Below are 10457 nucleotides of genomic sequence, written 5' to 3'. Positions count from 1 at the left end.
TGCCACCTCTTAAAACACACAAAAAATATATCTACTTTTTTTAGAGAGGGAGAGAGAAAGAGAGACAGCTAGAGGTGGGAGCCAGGGGCTTAACCTGGATCCTGAGCATGGTAACGTGCTTTTAACTGGGCACACCATTGCCTGGCACCATATCTATCTTCTTTTGAAAAATATTTTCTTTATTTTGTATAGAGACAGAGAGAAATTGAATGAAGAGTTGGAGATAGGGAAGAAGAGAATGAGAGAGACACCTGCAGCCCTGCTTCACCACTTGTAAAACCTCCCCCTGTAGGTCCCCACCGAGGGTTTGAACCTGGATCTTTGCACACTATAGTGTGTGTATTTTACCAGGCATGCCGCCACCTAGCCCCTCTATTTTCTTTCTTTTTTAATATTTTACTTATTTTAGTGGGTAGAGACTAAGAGAAACAGAGAAAGAAGGGGGTGATAGAGAGGAAGAGAGACACCTGCAGCAACGTTTCACCACTTGTGAAGCTTCCCCCCTTCAGGTGGGGACTGGGGACTTGAACCCAGGTCCTTGTGCATTGTACCATGTGCTCTCAACTAAGTTCATCACCACCCAGTCCCTGCCCCTCTGAGATGTTACTACTGATGGTTAGGTTAGAAACACTAGCTTATCATTATATTTATTTATTTATGTCATCAGGTTTATTGCAGGGGCTTAGTGACTGCACAATGTTCCCAGTAGCTCCCCCCCAGCACTGCTCATCTCTAGTTTATGGTGGTGTGCTTTAAACCTAGGACTTTGAAGCCTCAGGCTTAAGAGTCTCTTTGCATAACCATTATGCTATCTCCTCTACCCAGTGGCCATTTTGAAAACAATATTTTTCCTTTTTTCTTTTCTTTATTCTGATAGAGACAGAGATAAACAGAGGAGAGAGAAGGAGAAACATAGAGGCACCTACAGCACTGACCTGCCAATTATCTGCCAACTTCTTTGTAGGTGGGGACCATGTGCACTCTACTGGGTGTGCCAGTGCCTGGCCCCATAGTTCATTATTATTTAGACACCATTTCTTCAGTCATCAAGAACACTCCCCAGAGAAATCAGATATAGAGCACACTTGGGAAGCTTGTTTAAAAAAATACAGTGCTCACTTCTGCAGCACATACATTAAAACTGAAATGATACACAGAAGATTATTAGCATGGCTCCTGCCTAAAGATGACATGCAAATATGTGAAGTGACAAGTTTGCCTGAAATCTATAAAATCAGAAGGGGTTGGAGTCCAAATCTTTACTCAACTTAGAATAATAATAGTTATTTTTAATATATTTTAACAGATCACTGCTAGGCTCTGGCTTATGATGGTGTGGAGGGTTGGCCCTAGAACCTTGGAGCCTCAAGGACAGAAGTCTTTTTGCATAACCATTTTGCTATCTCACTACATATGTATATGTATATGTATATGTATATGTATATGTATATGTATATGTATATGTATATGTATATGTATATGTATAGTGTGTGTGTGTGTGTGTGTCCAGGATTATCAGGCTCTGTGCTGGCAATACATATCTACTGCTCCCAGCGGTCACTTTTTCATTTATTTATTATATTTATTTTCCCTTTGTTGCCCTTTTTGTTTTTTATTGTTGTAGCTATTATTGTTATTGTTGTTAGAAGGGAAGAGAAAGACACCTGCAGATGTGCTTCACCTCCTATGAAGCAACTCTCCTGGAGGTGGGGAGCCGGGGACTCGAACCCGTACCCTTATGCTGGTCCTTGCGCTTTGCGCCACGTGCACTTAACCTGCTGCGCTACAGCCTGACTCCCCACTTTTTCCTTTATATTGACTAGGACAGAAAGAAATTGAGAGGGGAAGGGGAAAAAGAAGGAAAGAGAGAGACACCTGAGAGTTGGGCGGTAGTGAGTTAAGCCCACATGGCACAAAGTGCAAGCGCTTGCGTGTAAAGATCCCGGTTCGAGCCCCCGGCTCCCCACCTGCAGGGGAGTCGCTTCACAGGAGGTGAAGCAGGTCTGCAGGTGTCTGTCTTCTCTCCACTTCTCTGTCTTCCCCTCCTCTCTCCATTTCTTTCTCTCCTAACAATGACGACATCAATAACAACAATAGTAACTACAATAACAATAAAAAACAACAAGGGCAACAAAAGGGAAAATAAATGTAAAATTATTTAAAAAAGAGAGAGACCTATAAGACCTTCTTCACCACTTGTGAAGCATCCCCTCTGAAGGTGGGGAATCAGGGACTTGAACCAGGATTCTTGTGTGGGTCTTTGTGCTTAGTACTATGTGCACTTGACCAGGTGCTCACCTGGACCCCTACTATAAAAATTTTAATTGAGAGAGACCAAAATACCATTCCATCATCTATGTTGTTCCATTTGTCTCTTTTTCTTCTTCTTATTTGGTACCATCTCATATATAAGAAATGTGTCCTACTGCTGAGTCACCTCCATGACTCCCTCGCACATCTCTGTTTATTCACTTAGTGGAACAAGGGCCAAGTTCATATGTGATTTCACCACTCCTGAGCTGCTTTTGCATTCAGATAGAGAAACAAGGATAGAGGGAAAGATAGAGAGAACCACAGCACTGGAGCTTCCCCAGATGCCATGGCACCTCCCATGTCCTGCCAGGAACTGCAGCTGGATCTTACACACTGCAGGGCATCTATGCCCTACCTGATGAACTCTCTCTTTCTGACTCTATTTCTTCTTGTTCTTCTCCTTATTGTTATTATTTTACCGGAGCACTGCTCAATTCTGGTTTGTGGTGGTGCTTTGGGATTGAATCTGAGATCTTTAGTACCTGAGGCATGAAAGTCTTTTTGCGGGAGTCAGGGTGGTAGCAGCGGGTTAATTGCACGTGGTGCAAAGTGCAAGGACCTCCGTAAGGATCCTGGTTTGAGCCCCCGGCTCCCCACCTTCAGGGGAGTCGCTTCACTGGCAGTGAAGCAGGTCTGCAGGTATCTTTCACTCTCCCTCTCTGTCTTCCCCTCCTTTCACTATTCATCTCTGTCCTATCTAACAACGACAACATCAGTAACAACAATAATAACTATGACAACAATAAAAGAAAAACAAGGGCAACAAAAGGGAAAATAAGTAAATAAATATTAAAAATTTAAAAATAATAAAAAAGAAAGTCTTTTTGCATAACCACTGTGCTCTCTCCCCTGCCCACCCCATGTCTTTGTTTTTATTTTTTTATTTTATAGTTTTTATTGATTTATTAGACAGATATAGCCAGAAATCAAGAGAGGAGAGAGACAGAGAGACACTTGCAGACCTGCTTCACCACTCGTGAAGCTTTCACCCTGCAGGTAGGGACCAGGGGCTTGAACCCAGGTCCTTGAGCACTGTACCATGTACACTCAACCAGGTGCACCACCAGCGGGCTCCCTATGTCTTTATTTTTAAAAACCTCTTACTCTCTGGGGGCCAGACAGTAGCGCAGTGGATTAAGTGCACATGGTACAAAGTCCAAGGACTGGCATAAGGAACCTGGTTGGAGCCCCTGGCTCCCCACCTGCAGGGGAGTCGCTTTACAAGTAGTGAAGCAGGTCTGCAGGTGTCTTTCTCTCCCCCTCTCTGTCTTTTCCTCCTCTCTCTGTATCTCTCTGTCCTATCCAACAACAATGACAGCAACAACAACAACAACAATAAAACAACAAGGGCAACAAAAGGGAAAAAAATAGCCTCCAGTAGCAGTGGATTTGTAGTGCAGGCACTGAACCCTAGAAATAACCCTGGAGGCAAAAAAAAAAAAGAGAGAGAGAAAAGAAAAAGAAAAACCTCTCATTGTCATTAAAAATACTCAGAGGGGGAGTCAGGCAATAGCGCAGTGGGTTAAGTGCAAGGGGCGCAAAGTGCAAGGACCGGCTGAAGGATCCCGGTTCAAGCCTCGGGCTCCCCACCTGCAGGGGAGTCGCTTCACAGGTGGTGAAGCAGGTCTGCAGGTGTCTTATCTTTCTCTCCCCCTCTCTGTCTTCCCCTTCTCTCTCCATTTCTCTCTGTACTATCCAACAACAACAACAGCATCAATAACAACAATAATAACTACAACAACAAAAATAAAAAAACGACAAGGGCAACAAAAGGGAAAATAAATATTAAAAAAAAAATACTCAGAGTTTTGGAAATCATATCCTGATCCTTAAAGAACATGTTGTTTAGTGGGGGTTGTATTGTTCTATGGGAAACTGGGGAATGTTATGCATATACAAACTATTGCACTTACTGTTGAATGTAAAACATTAATTCCCCAATAAAAAAAATCAGAAAAAAAATTACATGTTGTTGCTGAGATAGCATACTTTTTATGCAAAGGATCTTTCTGCTTGAGTTTCTGAGGCCCCAGTTTCAACCATGAGCACTACCACAAGCCAATCCTGAGCCAATACTGTTTTGGAATATATATATGATTTGGGGGGACTTCAAACAATTAGTCATCCACTTAGCTGTTTTCTTGGGAAAGTGACTTAACCTCTCTGAGCTTCATTTGCCTCCTTTGGAAAATGGAGATAACTTTGTTCCTCTCAGGGCTGCCACTAGGAATATTTGCAAGACTCATGCTGCAGACTCCGCTGGGGACCAAGAACAGAGCTTGTCAACTGAGCACTAACTCCTACGATTTTTTTTTTTTTCCATATCCCACCCCCTCCCCCGATAGCTTTCCCATTCTCTATCCCTCTGGGAGCATGGACCCAGGGTCATTGTGGGTTGCAGAAGGTAGAAGGTCTGGCTTCTGTAATTGCTTCCCCGCTGAACATGGGCGTTGACTGGTCGGTCCATACTCCCAGTCTGCCTCTCTCTTTCCCTAGTAGGGTGGGTCTCTGGGGAAGCTGAGCTCCAGGACACATTGGTGGGGTCTTCAATCCAGGGAAGTCTGGCCGGCATCCTGATGACACCTGGAACCTGGTGACTGAAAAGAGAGTTAACATACAAAGCCAAACAAATTGTTGAGCAGTCATGGACCCAAAGCTTGGAAAAGTGGAGAGGAAGTATTAGGGAGGTACTCACTGCAAACTCTAGTGTACTTCTGCTTTCTTACTTTGGTGCCATACTCCAAACTCAGTCATTTTCTGCTTTGCGTTTCTACTTCTTTTTTTTTTTTTTTTTTACATGCATAACATTCCCCAGATTCCCATTTAGCAATACAACCCCCACTATTTCATTCATCATTTTTCATGGACCTGTATTCTCCCCACCCACCCACACACCCCAGAGTCTTTTACTTTGGTGTAATACTCCAATTCCATTTCAGGTTCGACTTGTGTTTTCTTTTCTAATCTTGTTTTTCAACTTCGGCCTGAGAGTGAGATCATCCCATATTCATCCTTCTGTTTCTGACTTATTTCACTCAACATGATTTTTTCAAGGTCCATCCAAGATCGGCTGAAAACGGTGAAGTCACCATTTTTTACAGCTGAGTAGTATTCCATTGTGTATATATACCACAACTTGCTCAGCCACTCATCTGTTGTTGGACACCTGGGTTGCTTCCAGGTTTTGGCTATTACAAATTGTGCTGACAAGAACATATGTGTACACAGATCTTTTTGGATGGCTGTTTTGGGTTCCTTAGGATATATCCCCAGGAGGGGAATTGCAGGGTCATAGGGTAGGTCCATTTCTAGCCTTCTGAGAGTTCTCCAAACTGTTCTCCACAGAGGTTGGACCAATTGACATTCCCACCAGCAGTGCAGGAGGGTTTCTTTGACCCCACACCCTCTCCAGCATTTGCTACTGTTACCTTTTCTGATGTGTGACATTCTCACAGGAGTGAAGTGATATCTCATTGTGGTCTTGATTTGCATTTCTCTGACAATCAGAGACTTGGAGCATTTTTCATGTGTTTCTCAGCCTTTTGGATCTCTTCTGTGGTGAATATTCTGTCCAAGTCCTCCCCCCATTTTTGGATGGGGTTATTTGTTGTCTTGTTGTTGAGTCTGGCAAGCTCTTTATATATGTTGGTTATTAAACTCTTATCTGATGTATGGCATGTAAAGATCTTCTCCCATTCTGTGAGGGGTCTCTTGATTTGGGTAGTGGTTTCTTTTGCTGTGAAGAAGCTTTTTAATTTGATGTAGTCCCATAGGTTTATACTTGCCTTAGTCTTCCTTGTAATTGGATTCGTTTCATTGAAAATGTCTTTAAAAATTATGCGGAAAAAAGTTCTTCCAATATTTTCCTCTAAGTATCTGATAGTTTCTGGTCTAACATCCAAGTCCTTGATCCACTTGGAATTTACTTTTGTATTTGGTGAAATACAGTGATTCAGTTTCATTCTTCTGCATGTTTCAACCCATTGTTTCCAACACCATTTGTTGAAGAGACTCTGCTTCCCCCATATAATAGTCTGGGCCCCTTTGTCAAAGATTAGATGTCCATAGGTGTGGGGCCTCATTTCTGGGTTCTCAATTCTATTCCACTGGTCAGTGTGTCTGTTCATGTTCCAGTACCAAGCAGTTTTGATGACAATGGCCCTATAATACAGTTTGAGATCTGGCAGTGTGATGCCTCCGGTTCTGTTCTTTTTTCTCAAGATCGTTTTGGCAATTCTAGGTCTTTTCTGGTTCCAGATAAACATTTGTAGCATTTTTTCTATTCTCCTAAAAATGTGCTTGGGATCTTGATGGGGATAGCATTAAATTTGTAGATGGCTCTGGGTAATATATTCATTTTGATGATGTTAATTCTTCCAACCCATGAACATGGAATATCTTTCCACTTCTTTGTGTCTTTTTCAATTTCTTTGAGTAGTGACTCATAATTTTCAGTATACAAGTCTTTCACTTCTTTGGTTAGGTTTATTCCTAGATATTTTATAGTTTTTGTTGCTATAGAAAAAGGAACTGATTTCTGGATTTCAATTTCTTCTAACTTAGTGTTTGCATAGAGGAATGCCACTGACTTTTGAATGTTAATTTTATAGCCTGACACATTACTGTATTGCCTGATGATTTCCAAAAGCTTCTTGCTGGATTCCTTAGGTTTTTCCATGTATACTATCATGTCATCTGCAAATAAGGAGAGTTTGACTTCTTCTCTTCCAATCTGTATGCCTTTAATTCCTTGCTCCTGCCTGATTGCTATGGCAAGAACTTCCAACACTATGTTGAATAGTAATGGTGATAGTGGGCAGCCCTGTCTAGTACCTGATCTGAGGGGAAATGCTTCCAGTTTTTCACCATTGAGTATGATGTTGGCTGTAGGTTTGCTATATATAGACTCCACTATCTTCAGGAATTTTCCATCTATTCCTATTTTTTGTAGTGTTTTGATCATAAAGCGATGTTGTATTTTGTCAAAGGCTTTCTCTGCATCTATTGATATGACCATGTGGTTTTTGGTCTTGCTTTTGTTGATGTGGTGGATCACATTGATTGACTTACGTATATTAAACCAACCTTGCATGCCTGGGATAAACCCCACTTGGTCATGATGAACAATCTTTTTGATATACTGCTGTATCCGGTTGGCTAGAATTTTGTTCAATATTTTCGCATCTATGTTCATCAGAGATATTGGTCTGTAGTTTTCTTTTTTGGTTGTGTCCCTGTCTGCTTTTGGTATCAGGGTGATGTTGGCTTCATAGAAGCTGGCAGGGAGTATTCCAGTGTCTTCAATCTTCTGGAAGACTTTTAAAAGTAGAGGTATTAGTTCTTCTTTGAAAGTTTTGTAGAATTCATTTGTAAAACCATCTGGTCCAGGACTTTTATTTTTGGGAAGATTTTTGATAACTGTTTCAATTTCATTAGCTGTGATGGGCCTGTTCATGTTATCCACTTCCTCTTTACTTAGTTTTGGAAGTTGGTAGGTATCTAGGAAATCATTCATTTCTTCCAGGTTCTCTAGCTTGGTGGCATATAGTTGTTCATAGAAGCCTCGCATGATATGTTGAATTTCTGCAGTGTCTGTTGTGATTTCTCCTCTTTCATTTACTATCCGATTTATTTGGGTCTTCTCCCTTTTTTGTTTTGTGAGTCTGGCTAAAGGTTTGTCGATTTTGTTTACTCTTTCGAAGAACCAACATTTACTTTCATTGATCTTTTGTATGGTTTTCCTATTCTCAATGTTATTTATTTCTGCCCTAACTTTAGTAATTTCTGTCCTTCTGGTTGCTTTAGGATTCCTTTGTTGTTCTTCTTCTAGGTCTTTGAGATGTGCAATCAGGCTGTTTATTTGTGCCTTTTCTTGTTTCCTAATGTGTGCTTGTATAGCTATGAACTTCCCTCTTAGGACTGCTTTAGCTGTGTCCCAAATATTTTGATAGCTTGTGTCTTCATTTTCATTGAACTCTCGAAACATTTTGATTTCTTCCTTGATTTCCTCTTTGACCCAGAAGTTGTTAAGAAGTGTACTGTTGAGCTTCCACATTTTGACACTGTTACTAATCTTTTGTTGATTGTTAAATGTTAGTTTAATTCCACTGTGGTCTGAGAAGATGCTTGGGATGATTTCAGTGCTCTTGAATAGGCTGATGCTGTCTTTGTGGCCTAACGTATGGTCTATCCTTGAGAATGATCCATGTGGATTTGAGTAAAATGTGTATTCCAGTTTCTTGGGATGAATGACTCTGAAAATGTCCAATAGTTCTAGTTTATCTATCTCTTCATTTAGCTCCCTTATGTCTTTACTGATTTTCTTCCTGGGTGATCTGTCAAGTTGAGATAGTGGGGTGTTGAAGTCCCCTACTATGATTGTGTTACTGTTAATATATTGCTATAGCTCTTTCAGTAGAAGTTTGATGTATTTAGATGGCTTCTCATTGGGTGCATAGATATTAATAATAGTTAAGTCCTCTTGATTGACTGATCCTCTGAGCATTAAGTAGTGTCCATTCCTATCTTTTTTAATCTTATCTATTTTAAAGTCTATCATGTCAGATATGAGAATAGCTGTTCCTGCCCTTTTTTGTGGGCCATTGGCTTGTATGATAGTTTTCCATCCTTTCACTTTAAGTCTGTGTTTGTCTTGTTGAGTTAGGTGGGTTTCCTGTAGACAGCATATTGTTGGGTTGTGTTTTCTGATCCATCTTCCTACTCTGTGTCTTTTAATAGGTGAATTCAGGCCATTGACATTTATTGATATCAAAGATTGAAGATATTTTAACGCCATTCTTGTAGAGTTTTAGAGTGTTTTGATGTATGTCCTATTTGTGGTGGTCTGGTTGTTTATAGGAGACATTTCAGAACTTCTTTCAGGGCAGGCTTGGTGATGGTTGCTTCCTTCAACTGTTCCTTGTCTGAGAAGGTTTTGATGCTTCCATCTAGTCTGAATGACAATCTAGCAGGATATAGTATTCTTGGCTGAAAGCCTTTCTCATTGAGCACTCGATAGATATCTTGCCATTCTCTTCTGGCCTGTAGTGTTTGTATGGAGAAGTCTGCTGCTAATCTTATGGGTTTTCCTTTGTAGGTGACTCTTTGTTTTTCTCTTGCAGCCTTGAGGATCCTTTCTTTATCCTTATTCCTTTCCAATCTAAGTATGACATGTCTTGGTGTCTTTAGGTCTGGGTTAATTCTGTTTGGGACCCTCTGGGCTTCTTGAATCTTTATGTCTTTGGTGTTGTCTAGACTAGAGAAATTTTCAGCTATTATGGCCTGGAGAACGCTTTCTTCCTCCCCTTCTCTTTCTTCCTCTGGTAAGCCAATAATGCGTATATTGTTTCTTTTGAAGTCATCCCATAGGACTCTGTTGTTGTTTTCAGCATCTCTTAATCTCTTTTTGAGATCTCTTACTTCTTTTTTAGTTGTCTCTAATTCATCCTCAATCTTGCTAATTCTGTCTTCAGCCTCATTGATTCTATTCTCTCTGCCCTCTACTGCTTTCTGGAGTTCATCTATTTTGTTGCCCTGCTGTGATACTGTTTTAGCTTGTTCAGCTAGTTGCCTTCTTAGCTCAGCGATTTCAGCTTTCAGCTCTCTAATAACCATGAGATAATTAGAATTTTCTTCCATATTCTCATTTGTTGTTCCTGCATTTCTGATTATAATTTTTTCAAATTCTTTACTCACTCCTGTTATTATTTCCTTAGCTAATGTTTGGATGTTGAACTCGTTGTTTTGTGCTTCACCCTCTGGAGGACTTTTAGCTGGACTCTTGTCCTGGTTCGAGTCTCCATTATTTTTTCTTGTTGTTTTAACCATTTTAAATAAGTTAACAGTTTTTTCAATCCCTGAGTTGGAGTTCAGTGGTGTAAAAGCCTTTTTTTTTTTTTTTTCCCCTGTAGGCTATGGGAGCCTGAGGGCTTTTAAACTATCAATAGGCTTCTTAGCTTAATCACTGACTCCTGACCAAGAGATAAAGCAGGGTGTGGCAGAGATAATCCAGTGGTTATGCAAAGAGACTTTCACAGCCCCTCAGCTATGCCACCGAGGTATAGGTCTTCTGAGTTTCCCGGTTAGATCTCTGTACCCTGGTGTCCCTCCCTGTTGCTGTTCCAGATTCTGAGGGTAGTAGCAAT

The 10457-nt window shown here is 40.8% G+C and overlaps 1 non-coding gene across 1 annotated transcript; it reads left to right on the top strand.

Annotated features, from left to right (window-relative positions):
* The first annotated feature begins 1111 nt into the window (after window positions 1–1111).
* Window positions 1112–1221, top strand: LOC132541057 (U6 spliceosomal RNA). The gene has a single exon (XR_009552247.1). It is a non-coding gene; the product is annotated as a U6 spliceosomal RNA (small nuclear RNA).
* Window positions 1222–10457: the final 9236 nt, after the last annotated feature.

The sequence above is a fragment of the Erinaceus europaeus genome, chromosome 10 (genome assembly GCF_950295315.1).
Source record: "Erinaceus europaeus chromosome 10, mEriEur2.1, whole genome shotgun sequence".
In the NCBI taxonomy this organism is placed as follows: domain Eukaryota; kingdom Metazoa; phylum Chordata; class Mammalia; order Eulipotyphla; family Erinaceidae; genus Erinaceus; species Erinaceus europaeus.
The sequence above is the reverse complement of the archived record's forward strand: the minus strand, read 5'-3'. Positions and strand labels throughout refer to the sequence as shown.